This window comes from Lissotriton helveticus, chromosome 9 (genome assembly GCF_964261635.1).
Source record: "Lissotriton helveticus chromosome 9, aLisHel1.1, whole genome shotgun sequence".
In the NCBI taxonomy this organism is placed as follows: Eukaryota; Metazoa; Chordata; class Amphibia; order Caudata; family Salamandridae; genus Lissotriton; species Lissotriton helveticus.
In genome coordinates this window covers 802,093,433-802,110,197 of record NC_136070.1, presented here as the reverse complement: position 1 = coordinate 802,110,197, position 16,765 = coordinate 802,093,433, and positions in this window count along the sequence as shown.

Below are 16,765 nucleotides of genomic sequence, written 5' to 3'. Positions count from 1 at the left end.
CCGCTGTCAATCATACAGTTCCTTTCTCCCCTCTCACCCTTTTAATAAGGGAGTCAGCCACCCGAATAAAATCCGTTGTGGACTGCCTCACCTTCTTTTAAACCTCACTTTCCCTTCACGACTACACTACCACCAGACCCCTCACACGCATACAAACTTTTGGCTGGAACAAAAGATCTCCAACAAAGCGCGCCTATGGCGCCCGTCAGACATTGCAGCGCCAGTCTGTCGAGGAGCAGGGGACCAGTGATGAAGCTTGACACCTAGTTTACTGGGTGTGTGAGGTCCCTTAGTTCCAACAAGGGAACTCCCAGTTCCCTGACTATAGTTTAGTTCTGTCTCCAACCTCCCATACACCTCCCTTTGCATCCCCGGGGAACTCAGTATCCTTCTTTGGTTACAATTTTGCTGAAGTCTCTAAACCGCAAACTTGCTGGCCCCTCTCTTCTGTCCTTGACGCAAGTAATCCGCGCTAAACTTCTCCCAACAATTACCTATGGGAGTGAGGCACTTAGAGGAAGGGATGCCAAGGTCCTTGATAATACAATAACAGCTGCTTACAGAATCATCTTCAGCCTGCGCAAACAAACCTCACCAGCTCAAATGAGGCTAGAATTTGGCATCGATCAACAGCTCCTAGCAAGGCAGGGAGCCTACATGATAGCCTGGGACAAAGTGAGGAAATCAAAACAGGGAACATTAAATGAACATCTGTGGAGAGAGTTAGTACAACATCCGTCCTCAGCAGCAGCCAAGTTCCTACTGGACAGCCGGACGAACACGGGACTAGAGCAGCTCTGGGATACCCCAGCAAATCATATAACTTTCAAAAATTGGTCAAGAAATCGATCAAACAGTTATCATGGGTCCATGATAAGGCAGCCCTCTCCAAAAGAACGCATGGCTGGATGACCCTAAACTCGTATACTACTAAGGCACCACAGAGCTACTTTGGCGAGGGATACTCCAAATCCGTCAAAATGTGCTTCTTAAAGCACAGATTGGGCCTGCTACCCTGTACTCAAAATCTCCCACACTGGATTAAAATAAAAGCTGATCCCCTTTGTCGGCTATGTGGCTTGGGGCAAGAGGACATGCTGCACTTGATATGCTCTTGCGAGAAATTACGCGATGAACGGAAACACTTGTTGAAACACCACTTCAATCGGCAATGAATCCGCACACAAAGGAAGGCAGTTCTGGCTTGCTTTTCTCCCCATGACCCTCGCTTGAGCTGTAGCTTCGTAAAATTTATGAAGGCAGTGGAAAAAAAGATGACCGAAATTAATCTATAACGGTCCCTGTACTATTGATCTAATATCGCTTTGTCGAATGACATTACTGACTCAAAGAGCCTATGAGGACATCGGGAAAGTAGAAATATTTTACAATGATAAAGTTGAACTTTTAAAAAACTTTATTGCTTACGAAGTTGCTGCGTGCACATTCGAACTAAGGAAATGTGAATGTTTTATTCTCTTTTATTAGAACTGTACTTCTATTATTCTCTGTTCTTAACCTATTTTGTATTGCAATGGTTTTAAGTAACTATGCAAAATAAAATTATTACTATTACTATTACCCTCTGCAGACGTGCCAGGGGGCGCGTTTGCAGAGTGGTGCAGGGAGGGGGCATGGCCTCCTCCCCTATCCCAGTTTTTTGGGTGGGTTTTGTTTTTAAGAAGGGGGGCTGTGCAGCCCCCTTCTTTTTCTTTTGTTTGGGCCCTGGGGACCCCATCCCCCAGGGCCGGACCCCAACAATTATTTATTTATTTTTAAAGGGGAGTGGGGCCGCGTGGCCCCCCTCCCGTGGCCACATTTTTTAAAAAAAATTAAGGAGGGGGGCTGCATAGCCCTCCCCTCAGGCTGCTTAAGGCCCCAGGGACCACATCCCCCTGGGCCGGCCTGTATCCTTTTTTAAAAAAAAAAAGAAAAAATAATATTTGGGGAGGGGGGCTACGTGGCCCCCTTCCTGGGCCACTTCTGGCCCCAGGGACCCCCTGGCCCTCTCCGTTGGGGACCGTGGGGGGTCCCCAAGAACCCCACGGTCCCTGCCAGCACCCCGCATCCTGCGGGAGCCAGATTTGCTTTTCTTCATTGGGAGCAGCTAACATGCTGCTCCCCATGCAGAAAAGCAATCGGCTTTGGTTTTTGATAGAGAGAGCAGGTTTACTGCTCTCTCTTTGAAAAACCAAAGCAGTTTGCTATAGTAGGGCGGGAGTGTCCCGGGGGTGGGAACCCCCGGACACTGCAGGAGCCAGCCATGGGGTGGCGGTCCCCAGGGTCACCACAAGGCTCCAGTTTAAATATGTTGTACCCCATGGAGGTGGCGGTCCCCGGGGCTGCGGGGGGGCCGTGAGCCCCCCGCATACTTCATATTAAAGCACCAGGGGGTGGCAGTCCCCGGGCTCGGGGGGCCTTAGAGGCCCCCTATCATTATACAGTTAAGCCCCGGGAGGGTGGCGGTCCCCGGGGCTGCGGGGGGCGTGCGCCCCTGCTATAATACGTACTTTGCCCCAGGGGGTGGTGGTCCCCGGGGCAGTGTGGGGGGATTGGGCCCCCCCACACTTTATTTGTATAAACCCCCGGGATTTGGCCCCCCGGGGGCTAATTTACTTTAATGCGCGGGAGGTGTGCTTCGTTTTTTGGGGGATCGGCTAGGTACACGTACCCTACGCGTATCCCGCGATTTAAAAAATATATATTTATATAATTTTGGCCTTGGGGGTCAGGGTGTTTCTACCCTGCCCCCTTTTAGCATTTTTCTGTTTTCTTGTGCCTCGGTTCTCCCGAGGCACAAGATGGCTGCCAACACTTCCTGGTTTGGAGTGTTGACAGCCAATTAGTATAAAACTTGTGCTCGTGAGGATACGCGTACGGTACTTCGTCTATAGATATATCTATGATTTTACTTTTGATTTTCTCAGGAACTACTGAACTGATTTACACCATTTAAAAAAAGACTAAGCTGCAAACCAAACTCTACCTTTTTGCCAAATTTGGTTTAATTCCGTTCAGCAGTTCAGGCTGTAACCGTGTCTGAAGTTGCCTATCGAAAATTGCATAGGGAAAACACGTTTTGGGACCTCCCCTTTTTCTCGGCCGACGGCCCCTGCTTGATGAATCACCCCCAAACTTACAGGGAAGGAGCGGAGCGGAGCAAACCATCTTCTTGGGGAATTTCGCGAAGATTCATTGACCGGCGCCAAAGTTATTCCAAATAGAATGTTGCTGATTTCCAATGCAAACTAGGTCCTAACTATCACTACCTATTTGAGATGTCATCAGTGATGTCGCTGACCATGTCATGAATGATGTAATATGTGACATCATCAACAGTGGATTGCGGGCGCGAGAGTTATAGTTAGTACAAATAACTATAACGGGGGAATTTCAATGGTATTATACGAGTGAAATGTGTAGCTTACTATAACACCCCTAAAACCTATGGTTTTTTCAGTGACTTTCTAAGGTTTTTTAAATGCTAATTCCTAACTATAACTTATCTGAAACCTATGGTTTCTTCAGTAAATTTCAAAGGTTTTTTAAATGTTAATTACTAACTATAACATGTCTAAAACCTATGGTTTTTTCATTGAATTTCAAAGGTTTTTTAACCCCTTCGCTGCTCATGACGAGCTCAGCTCGTCATGAGGCACACTGGAGCTGTGCTTATGAGTGACGAGCTGAGCTCGTCATGAACAATGGGATTATCAATTAATCAGCACAGGAGGGGTAAAGTCATAGCAGCCAAGGTGTTACATGCTAATTCCTAATTATAACATGTCTGATGTTATTTTTAAAATTACATTACACATTTATTTTTTTATTACATTTTTTTTACATAAAAATTAATTTTTTTCATTATTTTATTTTGTTCATAATATACTTAAATTATTTTTATTATTATTATTTTTTTTTTTTGCAGTTGCGCACCCTACGAACACCCTGCTCATTTACTGCGCGAAACGTGTCTGCCATTTTAGGGTCACTGTCTAGGATCCGCGAAGGGTGTGCGATGGGTACAACTTTTCCCACGCGGTTGCTATGCGACTTGTGCACGACGGCTTGCGCATATGCGAGATGTACGTATAACGCGACGTGACGGATGCGCGGTAGCGTGTGACGTCATATACATATCAAACGCGGTGTGTGCGCGACTTCTGCGATTTTTTCAATGTTGAAAAACTTATTTATATATATTTAATATAAATATTAAAACGAGATTATCTGAGATTATTACTTTAAAAAGTACATCACTGTTATCCTATGGGAGACAATTCACTTAGCAGGTAAATACTATTATCGTTACCTTTTCTTATTCAGTGGTGGATCCTGGATCCAGCACTGCTGCATCTCCTCTAAACAGTTGAAAGAATGCAGATTACCATAGACACGTGGAAGCCCACGTCTTTTAAAAAAAAATATCGCTAGAATGCTTGGATCATACGCTCACCCCGCGATTTGTCCCCAAAAAAGAAAAAAAATAAGGGCCTTGGGAGACCTTGTGGGACCCCCTGAGGAGACCTAGAGGATCAGGGTTTGTCTACCCTCCCCCTCTTCACGTTTTAAACACACATTTTACACGCTTCTTCAGCCTACCTTGTACCGACACATAAAATGGCTGCCAACAGTTTCTAGTTTCGAATGTTGACAACCACTTGACAGCCAATTAGCCTTCAGCGCGTGATCGGAAGGGTGCGCTTATGGTACAATGACAATAAGCGGAGTAAACCTATTCTTTTTTTTTATGGGAAGTGGGCCGGTTGGCCCCCCCTTCTGTGCCCAATTCCTTGCCCCGGGCTCCCCGGCCCCGGGGGCATGGCTAATTATATATTATTATTTTATGGAGGAGGGCAGTAAAGCCCCCCTCCTGAAGCCACTTCAAGACCACGGGGACATCCGAACTCCATCTATGTATGTACCCCGTAGGAGTTGCCTTCACTTTGCTTATGCATGTTTGTGGTAGCGCAAGCGTGTTAATGTTAAGCATGCGCACAATTCGTCGCACCGTCTGGCTATGTACCCCTAACGTATTTAATTTGATTTGCGCATGCTCAATTACAACATGCCCAATCACAGCTCTCACACCCAGTGACATCATGCTCAACCAATCATCCTTCTGCAAAGCATTTACAAGCTGCCAACCTTCTTGAACTTTTCCTATTCCGCAGTCACAGCCATTGAAAGTGTTCATATCCACTTCTTCGTAGGTGAGCACTTTTTTTAAGAGTAATGAAATGAATTAATCTGAACAATCTTTAAATACAGCATAAATGCAAATTTATGTTCGATTTGACAATGTTGTTTTTAAGCACGCTTTCCTGCTTTTTTATATCATTAAAGTTGACTTCGTAACTTTTGTTTCTGAGAAAATCACTTAATCCTGGTGCGTTTGTTTAATTTGCCAAGCACCACGTGGCCGCTCCTACAGCAGTGTGCTACGTGCTGTTCTAGTGAATGCAATGTAGTTTTTCTCAGGTAAATAGTGCGTCACGCGCCCCATGCATTGCAAAAGTCATGTTTTCGGCAATAGTGTATTGTAGCACAATTTCCAGCTCTTATACCTCAAATATTTTGCCTTAGTAGGCAATGTTTCTGGGCAAATCACTTAATTCTGCCGCTTTTCATTATTTAAGTAGTGTGCCACGTGCTGCTTCCTCTCCATACACTGCAAATGTAATTAATTGGTCAAAGTTGTATTTTAGCATGATCTCCATATTTTTGAATAACGTCAAACTTGATTGGCTATCCTTTGTTCTGTGCAAATCACTTAATCCTGCAGCGTTTGTTTAATTTACCAAGCACCACGTGGCCGCTCCCGCAGCAGTGTGCCACGTGCTGTTCAATTTAATGTGATGTTGTTTTTCTCATGTAAGTAGTGTGTCACGTGCCCCATGCATTGCAAAAGTAATGTTTTCGGCAAAAGTGTATTTTAGCACGGTTTCCGGCTCTTATAACTTTAATATTTTGCCTTGGTAGGTGATGTTTCTGGACAAATCACTTAATCCTGCTGCATATCATTTTTTAAGTAGTGTGTCACCTGCTGCTTCCTCCCCATGCACTGCACTTGTAATCGATTGGTCAATGTTGTATTTTAGCACGCTCTCCATGTTTTTTAATAACTTTAAACTTCATTTTCCCCCTGTTCTATCTCGTTATACAGATATCTCAACCATGAGACGTACTGGTCGCCACAAGCTGTCCTGCCCATACACTATACCACGTGGTGGGGAACAACTCAACACACCAGATCTACTGACTGCTCTCCATATGTTATCAGTCGAAAATTGTAATGGACCTAATGGAGTTATCAGGTTTGTCTTCAACATTTCATGATCGAAAACCATTCTGACATAAGCATTTGTGTATTTCATGTGTTTGCAGACGGATAACTGTGTTATTGTCATGTTTGACTAGAATTCGTAGGCATTCTGAAATTAATCAAACGTAAAAAAAGCATGTCCTCCGAATTTTATTGCCCAAATATGTGATTTAAAATTGAACAATGTATGAGTTATAATTTTTCTTGCTTCTATAAATATTTTCATAAAATATAAATCTGCATTGTGATAGTCTTATAGACGTTTCTTTCTGAAACCCATTTCTCATTTAAATGCCCATTACACGTTTTCAGCGTGTACTTCAGATACAAAGTAAAAATGTTATTTTTAATTATTATTTTTTTTTAACTTGTCTTTTAATTTTCCTTGCTATTTATTTCTGAATTTCTAGATCATTGAAGTCCAAAAAGGGTTCTATCAGATCAAGCCCAGGAGTTAGTGAATGAAGTGATTGACCAATCTCGGCCTAACATTTGTATAATGCAATACTATTTCCTATTTTGCTGTCCAAATATAACCTCTGATGATTACTTTTCATCCCCAATCCTATTGAGAACAATTGTTTTTATGAACATTAAAATTAAGCTTGGACATATGTACAACATATACATTTTTAACTCTTTTTTCAGTTACCACAATGTTACATAAGTCAGCAGCAAGTTACCAACATTGAAGAAAGAATATCCTCCTGTTCCAATTCATTTCACCGATGCCCCCAAAATGGCATGAACTAGTAGTATGAAGCCAGAGAGATTCACAAATTTTTAACGGACAACTTTAAGGTAAATACTCACAATACGACTGCTCGACCAAGTTAAAAAGTAACGGATATAAGTACTTGAGGGGTTTTCGGTGGCAGATAATCTCCAATTCACACTTGTACGAATGGGTCTGATACAGGGTAGATCTCTGTATAACTAAAGGATGATTAGGTATTAGGATGGCATACAGAGCTCCCAACCTTCTTACTATTTTTCTTGAAGGGTTCCAAATTGGGGACGAAAATTAGGCTGTGCAGTAGAGGTTGACGGTGTTGCTCCACTGGTACTTGGGCCTCCTCAAGAAGCAGGAGGAGCCTCTCTCAATCTCCTTAACTCTTCCCTTGCAAAGTTGACTGGATTCTTAGTCTGCAACTGATTCCGCATACTTGCAGTTCCACACCAGTCCTCTTTATTGGGGTCTCCTCTTGAAAGCAGTCTTGCTTATGCAGCAAGTAACTTTTCTTGCATTCACCTTTTTTAAGACTTGTGAAAATTAATTTCAAAACATTCAATAAATACGGTGTCACTATGCATTGTGTCAAATACTTTATTAAAAATATGCAGAAAATGTTCCCTTTAATTGTTGTTAAGGTCTTTACAAGAGAATTTGAAAGAAGAAAGTAGGAGATGAATAACAGAGGTAGGACGTTATATCTCAAACTGCAAAAATTGATAAAAAGGGTGGACCAAAGTCTGCATGTACAATGCCAGTGGAAGCTTTTCAGGCACACTGCAAAGATTTAAAAATATATAAATATTGTCAAGTGTTACTTTGACTTGTAATGTTTGACCTCCTTTAGTCACATCAATCTAATTTTAAACACTAATTTTCTTTTTTGTTTTGCAGATTAACTACAATACTTCTTTTGGACTCCATATTATATGTTGTTTATTATATTGTTGTGTTAGTTATAGTTATGTATTGTATTGTTATCCTTTAGTTATAGTTCCAGTTATTGTTTTAATAAAAGTTATTAAAAAATGTACACACGTCTGTTTTTTTTGTGGGGGTAGCAGTCATCAATAGAAATTATATTTATATTTGAAGTATAATTCTGAGGCTAACTCATTAGCAACATAGTGTGGTGAACTTTAAACCTCTGTGCTCATGTAAGTGTTCCATGAACTGTTACTATGGTAATAGGCAGAAAACCTTTTGGGGGTAGGGTTAAAAGTTACTGGCTGTACAAAAACTGTTATATTTACCCAGGATCTTCTATATCACAGAAAGCAAAGCAAAGTAAAACAAAACACTGTGTACCAGATTAACAACCTCCTTGCACCACTTTTGTGTCCAACCCCCCTACAACATTACAAGTATGTGGGCTTCAGCGACCCCCCTCAAGCCCCGGGAACCACCACCCCCTGAAATTTGTGTATTACGGGAGGCAAACTGCGTGGCCTATGTTTATATTTATTCACATGCTACCTTGTGTGATGCACCAGTAGGATGCAGGAGGCCTTCAGCCCCAGGAGCCGCAGCGTCAGCCTGACTGAGACCCGGGATAAAAGCTGAAAGATCAGAATCAGAGCCTAAACATCCCAAACCTGCGCCGAGTCCAGTTCAGGACCAGAAAAGCATTTAATAAGGTAAGAGCACATGCCTAGAGGAGGCGGATCGAGACAGGGGTGCTTATATGGTCAGTAACTAAGACATAGTTGTTTCTTTTGTCTTTTCCAGCTGTTCTGGTCCTGATGAGAACCCCGTATATGGATGGATTTGAAACACGTTGACCCTAGTGTTGTGGATAATCAAAAAGTATACATTTTCAGCAAAAGTTCAAAGTGTTTGATTTAGATAAACTGTTCCATGGTTGGCCCTGTTGGATATTGAACTTTTTTTGTATTTTTTTAATTTGTAAACTTTTCAAATCTGGTATGTGTGTGCTGGTTTGTGAGGGTAGTGTATTGAAGGTATGATTGGTATGTTCATTTTGATAGAGAAGGTTGTGTGTTGAGAGTGCGCATAAGAGAAGTCTGCATGGGCAAATGGATGTCCGAACAGAAAGTCTGGGGGTAAAAGGAGCTTGGATGTTGTTTTTTTAAATTTCTAAAATGTTTGTATTTTGGTGCTGGTAATTTATACAAGTGATTTTTTACAAAATTATTGATTAAATCTAATGGAAAAAGAGGTTATCGGTGGCATTGTTTCATTTTGATGCACTGTGGATAGGGTAGGAGTTGAGCATTAGCATCTGCACTCTGTTGGTATTTAAATTAAGACTGGTACTGGAGGTAACTGACTCTGAATACCTAGTCCGGAGTCAGTGCTATCCTGAAAGGCACTTAGAATACAGTGAAAACACCTACATACCCTAGAGTACACTATGGATTGGTGTACCCCTGTGATTGGCATGACCTCCCCTGTAAGGCCCTAGTACATTATAGGGCAGGGTATTAAAACTACCTCTAAGTGAGAGGTGCAGAAAGAGGCAAGAGAAGTGCAGAAAGAAGCAACAGAGGTGCCGAAAGAGGCAAGATAGGTGCAGAAACAGGCAAGAAAGGTGCAAAAAGAGGGAACAGGGGTGCAGAAAGAGGTAAGAGGGATACATAAAGTTGCAAGAGAGGTAAAGAAAGAAGCAAGACCAGTGCAGCAAGAAGCAAGAGAAGTGCAGAAAGAATGAAGAGAGGTGGCGAAATAGGGAAGAGGGTGCAGAAAGAGACAAGAGGGATATAAACATTTGCAAAAGAGGTGCAGAAAGAAGCAAGAACAGTGCAAATAGAACTAACAGTTGCAAAAAAAGGCAAGAGGGGTGCAGAAAGAGGTAGGAGAGGTGCACAAACAGGCGAGAGGTACAGAAAGAGGCAGGAGGGGTGAAAAAAGAAAGAGAAGTGCAGAAAGAAGCAACAGCGGTGCTGAAAGAGGCTTGAAGGGTGCCGAAAGAGGCAAGAAAAGTGCAGAAAGAAGCAACAGAGGAACAGAAAGAGGCAAGAGAGGTACATAAACAGACAGGAAAGGTACAGAAAGAGGGAACAGGGGTAAAAAAAGAGGCAAGAGAGGTGCAGAAAGAGGGAAGAGGGTTGCAGAAAAAAGGCAATAGGAGTGCAGAAGAAACAAGTGAGGTGCAGAAACAAGCATGAGCAGTTCACAATGAACCAACAGAGGTGCCAAAAGAGGCAAGAGGGCTGCAGAAAGAGGTAGGGAAGGTACACAAAAAGGCATGAGAGATTCAGAAAGAGGCAGGAGGGGTGCAGCAAAAAAAAGGAAGAGAAGTGCAGAAAGAGACAAGAGAATTGATAAAAGAAACAAGAGAGGTATAGAAAGTAGCAAGAGGGAGGCATGTGAGGTGCAAAAAGAAGCGAGAGCAGTGCAGAAAGAACCAACAGAGGTACAAAAAGAGGCAAGAAGGGTGCAAAAAAGGTAGGGGAGGTACACAAAGAGGCCAGAGAGGTACAGGAAGAGGCAGAAGGGGTGCAGAAAGAAGAAAGAGAAGTGCAGAAAGAAGCAACAGAGGTACAGAAAGAGACAAGGGAAGTGCAGAAACAGGCAGGGAAGGTGCCACAAGAGGGAACAGGGATACAGAAAGAGGCAAGAGAGGTGTGGAAAGAGAAAATAGGGGTGCAGAAAGAGGCAAGAGGGGTGCAGAAAGAAGCAAATGAGGTACAGAAAGAGGCAACAGAGGTACAGAAAGGCGCAAGAGAGGTACAGAAACAAGCAAGAGAAGTGCAGAATGAGGCAAGAGAATTACTGAAAGAAGCAACAGAGGTGTGGAAAGAAGCAAGAGAAGTGCAGAAAGAGGCAAGAGAAGTGCAGAAAGAAGCAACAGAGTGCGAGAGAGTTGCAGAAACAGGCAAAAGAGGTACAGAAAGAGGAAACAGAGGTGCAGAGAGAGCAAGAGAGTTGCATAAACGGGTAAAAGGGTACAGAAACAGGCAAGAGGGGTGCAGAAATTTGCAAGAGAGGTACTCAGGACACAAGAGGACCTCATCGCCCCACTAGCAGTGCACCAAGAGGTTTATTTTTTTTTATTTTTTTTTATTTATTAAAGTTTTGTATAGCGCTAGCTGGACCCGAGGGTATCAGAGCGCTTCACAGCAAGTACAGAGGCATTAGACAGACATTGCGGACGGAAAACAAGGCAGGGAGCACAAGAGCGAATACAGTCTGTACAATAGCGGCCAAGCGTAAAACAGGGCGGACAGTCATAGGCAAGTCAATCAGCTCTGGGGTGAACGAGAACATGGAACTTCAAAGTCCAGGTTGAGTTCTAGTTAGCTCCGGAACGATCGAGGAAGAGGACTTTGAGCAACTTCTTGAATTTCGAGAAGGATGCGGTCATTCTGATGTGTGGGGGGATGGAGTTCCATATCTTGGGAGCATTGCCCGCAAAGGATTTGCTAGATGTTGAGAGTTTCTGGAATTTCAGAGGAATGAGTAGGAGCGTGTTGGAGCTTCTGAGGTTTCTAGACTGGCCGGCCCTTTTGAGCTTGTTTGCCAGGTATTCAGGTTTGCCTGTATGCAGGGCTTTGTGAGTGAGGCAGGCTGTGCGGAAGCTGGCTCGTTGGTCAATAGGGAGCCACTTCAGATCTTTAAGAGCTGGGGTGATGTGTTCATATTTCTTTGTTCCCGTGATCATTCTTGCAGCAGCATTTAGGGTAGAGGTCAGAGGTCGCAGGTGCGATTTGGCTGTTCCAGTCAGAGTGGCAATGCCGTAGTCAATTCTGGAGAGAACCAGAGCCTGCGTGGCCTGTTTCAAGTCTTTCGTGGGGAGAAATGGTTTTAATTTGTAGAGTAATTTTAGGTTCAGGAAAGCACTTTTGGCAGTTTTTGAGACGTGTTCTTTCATATCCAGTTTGGGGTCAAAGGTGATCCCTATGGATTTTATGGAGTTCGATGGAACAAGAGGAACATTCAGGGCATTTAAGGCTTTGAGCCATTTAAGAAATTGGTGATTGGATGAGAGCCAGAGTTGAACTTCGGTAAGTGTGTGGTTCAGTCTGTGGATGTCTGTGATCGACTTGGTTTCCAGATAGAGTTGAGTGTCGTCCGCATATATGTGGAAGGGGATGTTAGCTTTCCTTAGAATTGAGGTGAGGGGCTCCATGTAGATGTTGAAGAGTCGTGGAGAGAGTACTGACCCTTGAGGGACTCCTCTGCTGATGGGAAGAATGTCTGATTCACAGCTTTTAATTTTGATTCTTTGTGTGCGGTTGTTGAGAAAGGAGGAGAACCATTTTAGGACAGTCTTTTTGAGGCCTGCTCTCTCCTTTAGGACATTGATTAGCAGGGCATGATCAACTGTGTCAAATGCAGCCGATAGGTCTAAGAGGATGAGAAGGCTGCATTGGTTGGAGTCGAGCGACATGTGTAGATCGTCCAGGACGTTAAGGATTGCGGTTTCAGTACTGCAGCCTTTTCCGAACCCTGATTGATATGGGTCTAGAGGATTCGTGTTCTCTAAGTGCTGGGATAGTTGCGACAGCACACATCTTTCCAAGATTTTGGATAAGAGTGGAAGGTTTGAAACTGGTCTGAAGTTGTTCATATCCTGTAGGTCAAGGCCCGTTTTTTTTAGTAGAGGCGTGACTTGACCTATTTTAAGGCAGTCCGGGATGGAGCCCTCGCTCAGAGAGCTGTTGATGATCTTGGCCCAGATAGGGGCTAGAGTGAGCTTCAAGTCTTTGGTCAATCTCGGGGGAAGCTGATCAAGGGAGTGAGATGAGGGTTTGGCGGTGGCTATGAGATTGCTTATCAGTTCAACCTGGATAGGTTGGAAGGAGGACCAGCGAGTGGATGTGATTGTTGTTCTTAAATGGGTATTTGCAGAGGGGTGGGAGGAGGGCACAGTGCCGAGTGATCGGTCAATTTTGGCAATGTTTTCGTTGAAGAAGCTGGCAAAGTCGTCGCATTGGGATTTGGACGCCACCATGTCTCCTGTTACCGGAATGGAGAAAAGTTCTTTGGGGCGGTTTTTGGCATTGTCAAGGGCCGCACAGAAGAAGGACGACTTTTTGTTCTTGATATGGTTATAGTAGCTTTTGCGGGCTGCCTTGAGCTGGTCCCGGTTGTGTGAGGAGGGGTTGGACCTCCAGGATCTTTCCATGGATCTTAGGTGTCTTCTTTCATCGTTAATGTCCGTGGAGAACCAAGATCTGGAGGGGATGTTTCTTTATTTTTTTAGTTTCCTCGGTGCCAGCTGGTCTAAGGCGAGCTCCAAGTGGAATAGTAAAGCGAAGTGAGTTCTGTGGTTGAAAGGAATTCCGTCGAGTTCGGGAGGAGTGAGCTGAGGCCCATTTCTAGCTTGACATGGGGGACTCTCGATAAGTTTCTGGTCCACTTGGGGGAGGTTTCAGTGGGAGGGACGGAAAGCGCCGAATGATTGATATGAAAGAGGATGGCGTGATGGTCTGACCAGTCTACTGGGATGATGTGGTCAATTGAAATTGTCTTTCTATCCGCGATGATAGCATCCAGGGTTGCTCCCCTGGGGTGGGTTTCCTCTGTGCAGTGCTGGGTAATGTCATGGTAATGAATAAGGGTGGTGAGGGATTGGATGAGCGGGTTTTTTGATACATTCCATCTTAGGTTAAGGTCGCCCAGAATTATTCTGAAATCACTGTTGAGAGCGGTTTGCGTGATCAGATCCGTCAGCTGAGCGCCGAATTCGGAGGTGTTGCCCGGGGGATGATAGAGGAGAAGGCATTGGAGTGAAGGGTGGTGAGGTGAATTGATGTTGACCGAAAGGCATTCAAAGGAGTTGTAAATGATGGAAGGAGATTCAGTGATGGAGAGGTCACTTTTATGGATAATAGCTATTCCGCCACCTTTGTGTACTGGCCTGTCTTTGTGTATTATTGAGAAACCGGGCGGCACCAGCGTGTCCAAGATGGGGCTGGATAGAGTGTTAAGCCATGTTTCAGTGATGAAGGCTATGTCCAGGTCATGGGAGAGAATGGTTTCGGCTATTTCTGTTGCATGTTTGACGGCGGATCGGCAATTGATGAGCATACAGTTGATTTGGGAGTCAGCCTTTGAGACATGGTTGACGGAAGTAGCTCTGGGTAAGGAGGAGAGATAGGGTGGTAGTCTAGCAGCTTTTCGGCGGGGCGGGTCCCTTCCCACTCCAGTGATGACTTGAATAGAGGAGAAGGGTGGGTGGTCAGGGAGAATTGTTTGGGCTGGCTGATTAGGAGGGGTTTCATAGGAGGCGATGAGGGAGATCACTTCCTGTGGTGAAAGGGAGGGAACCGTTCTTCTAGGACTGTCGCTTCGTGACTCAGTCCTGGGATTGGAGAGAAAAGGGTGGGAGCCTGTGGGGGGCTTGGACCCAATGTGAGTACGAGAGTCAGTCTTGGCGGGAGGCGGCTGGAGGTGAGGAGGTGGAACGTTCGGGGAGGGAAGTTGGAGTTTCTCTAGGGAGGATAGGGTTTCCTTCAGGCCAAAGATCAGAGTTGCGATCTGGGCTTCTAGAAAGTCCAGGCATTGTGTCAGTTTAAGTGCTGGGGAGGAGGGGGCGAGTGGGTGAAGTTGGGTTTGGCGTGGGAGGGGTCATAGGGCAGGACGTCGGATGGGGGGTCTGTGACGGGGGGACCGGGTCCAGGTTAGGGTTCGGTTGTAGGAGGACTAGAGAGGGAGAGGGGGTTTGGGGCGAGATACTGTTGAGAGGTGAGACGGGAGAGGGAGGCACGGAGTTGGCTTTAGTAATCTTTTGGGCACGGGCAGGGTGGTGGGAGGGGCTGCGGGGCGAGTTACTATTAGGGGGAATTGACGGGGTGGGAGGATCTGATTGGTGTTTCGAGTTTGGATGGGCGGGGGATAGGGAGGGAGGGGGGTTGGTGTCCCTTTGGAGGAGGTGGTTGTCTTCACTCAGGGGGATGGAGTGAGCAGTGGGAGTGAGGGATCGCGCAGGGCGATGTGACTCATGGACGGAGGGTGGACTGAGAACTCTATGGGAAGGAGATTGAGAACATGTGGGTGTGTAGGAGACGTGGTGAGGGGGGAGGGAGGGCGGAGGGGTAGGGGGGTGGGGGAGTTCTGGAAGTTTGGGAGAAGGGGGAGGAGGTTTGGGGATGTAGGAGAGAGGGGGATGGGGGAGTTCTGGATCTTTTGGAGAGGGGGAGGACGTTTGGGGCTGTAGGAGAGAGGGGATGGGGCTGGGAGGGACGGATGTATGTTGACGTGATTAAGAACGAGGGGAGGGGATTGTTGGGGTGAATGTGGCATGCTCTGCGGGATAGAAGTTTGGCGAGGGTCATAGGGGGTGGTGGGGCGTGGCTGTAACGGGTAGAGAGCTGTGGCCGTCTTAAGAGTGTGGAAGAGGGAGTCGAAGAATTCGAGGTTGTCGTCTTTCGCCTGGATTAGAATGGTGCCATTCACGAAGATGGAGATGTCTCCGGTCAGGGACTGTTGGTTCAGGGGGGAGATAGTTAGTTTCCGGTTGTGTTCTGATAAGGTGGTTTTGGAGACAGGGAGGAGTGAGTTAAAGGTGGAGACCCAAGCGTCTGGTCGGGTGGTATGGAAGATGAAGTCCGTTTTTCTCAGCCCTCTCGTAGAGGTGTTTTTGCAGAGTAGTGGAGGGACTAGGTGGGGCCAAATATTTATTTTTAGAAGGGGGGGCAGTGTGGCCCCCCTTCTTTTAGTATTTTTGGGGCCCTGGGGATACCCTCCCCCAGGGCCTCAACCTTTTTGAAAAAACAAAACAGAAAAAGGGAAGGGCCGCGAGGCCCCCTCCTAAGGCTGATTTTGGCCCCGGGGACCCCATCCCAAGGGGCATGGCCTCCTTTTAAAAAATATATTTATGGGGAGCCATGGACCCCCTTCCCTGGGCCAATTTTGGCCCTGGGGACCCCATCCCCGGGGCATTGCCTCTTTTTCTTTTACATTTTTATAGTGAAGTGGGGCCGCGTGACCTACATTCCCTGGGCCACTATTGGACCCCATCCCACTGGACTTGGCCATTCTATATATTATATATATATATTCGAGGAGAGGAGCCACGTGCCTCCCTTCCCAAGGCCAATTTCGCCCCCAGGAACCCCATCCCCGGGGTACAACCATTCTTTTTTCTTTAAATAAAGGGAGGGGCCATGTGGCCTCCCTTCTGGGCCACTTCTGGCCCCGGGGACCCCATCCGCCAACCCTTAGACGGCTGCCCTCCTCCTGCGGAAGCCATCATTTCTTTTGGGCAAGGGGAGATGCTGATATGCACAGCTTCCCTTGCCCAAAAGCAATTCTGCTTTGCTTCTTGGAAGCAGGAGCAGGTTTCCTGCTCTCACTTCCAAGCAGCAAAGCAGAAGTTTGCTATGACAGGGCGATAGCCATAGCAAACGGCAATGGCCCGGGGGTGTGAACCTCAGTACATTGCAATAGCCGGCCCTGGGGGTGGCGGTCCCCAGGGCCATCAAAGGCTCCAGGAGGGGGCGCACGGCCCCCCTTCCTACATTTTCAAAGCCCCGGGGTGGTGGTGGTCCACAGGTCCAGGGGGCCTCTACGGACCTCGCATTTAAATTAGTGTATGCCCCAGGGAGGTGGTGGTCCCTGGGGCAGTGTGGGGAGGCAGGAGACCCCACACTTATTTACATAGTTTTAAGCCCTGGGGAGGAGGCGGTCCTTGGGGCTTGGGGGGCCACGCGCTCCCTGCATATGATAAACAAAGCCCTGGGGAGGTAGCGGTCCCCAGGCTGTGGGGGCCCACACTGACCCCCGCACCTTAATTAAGA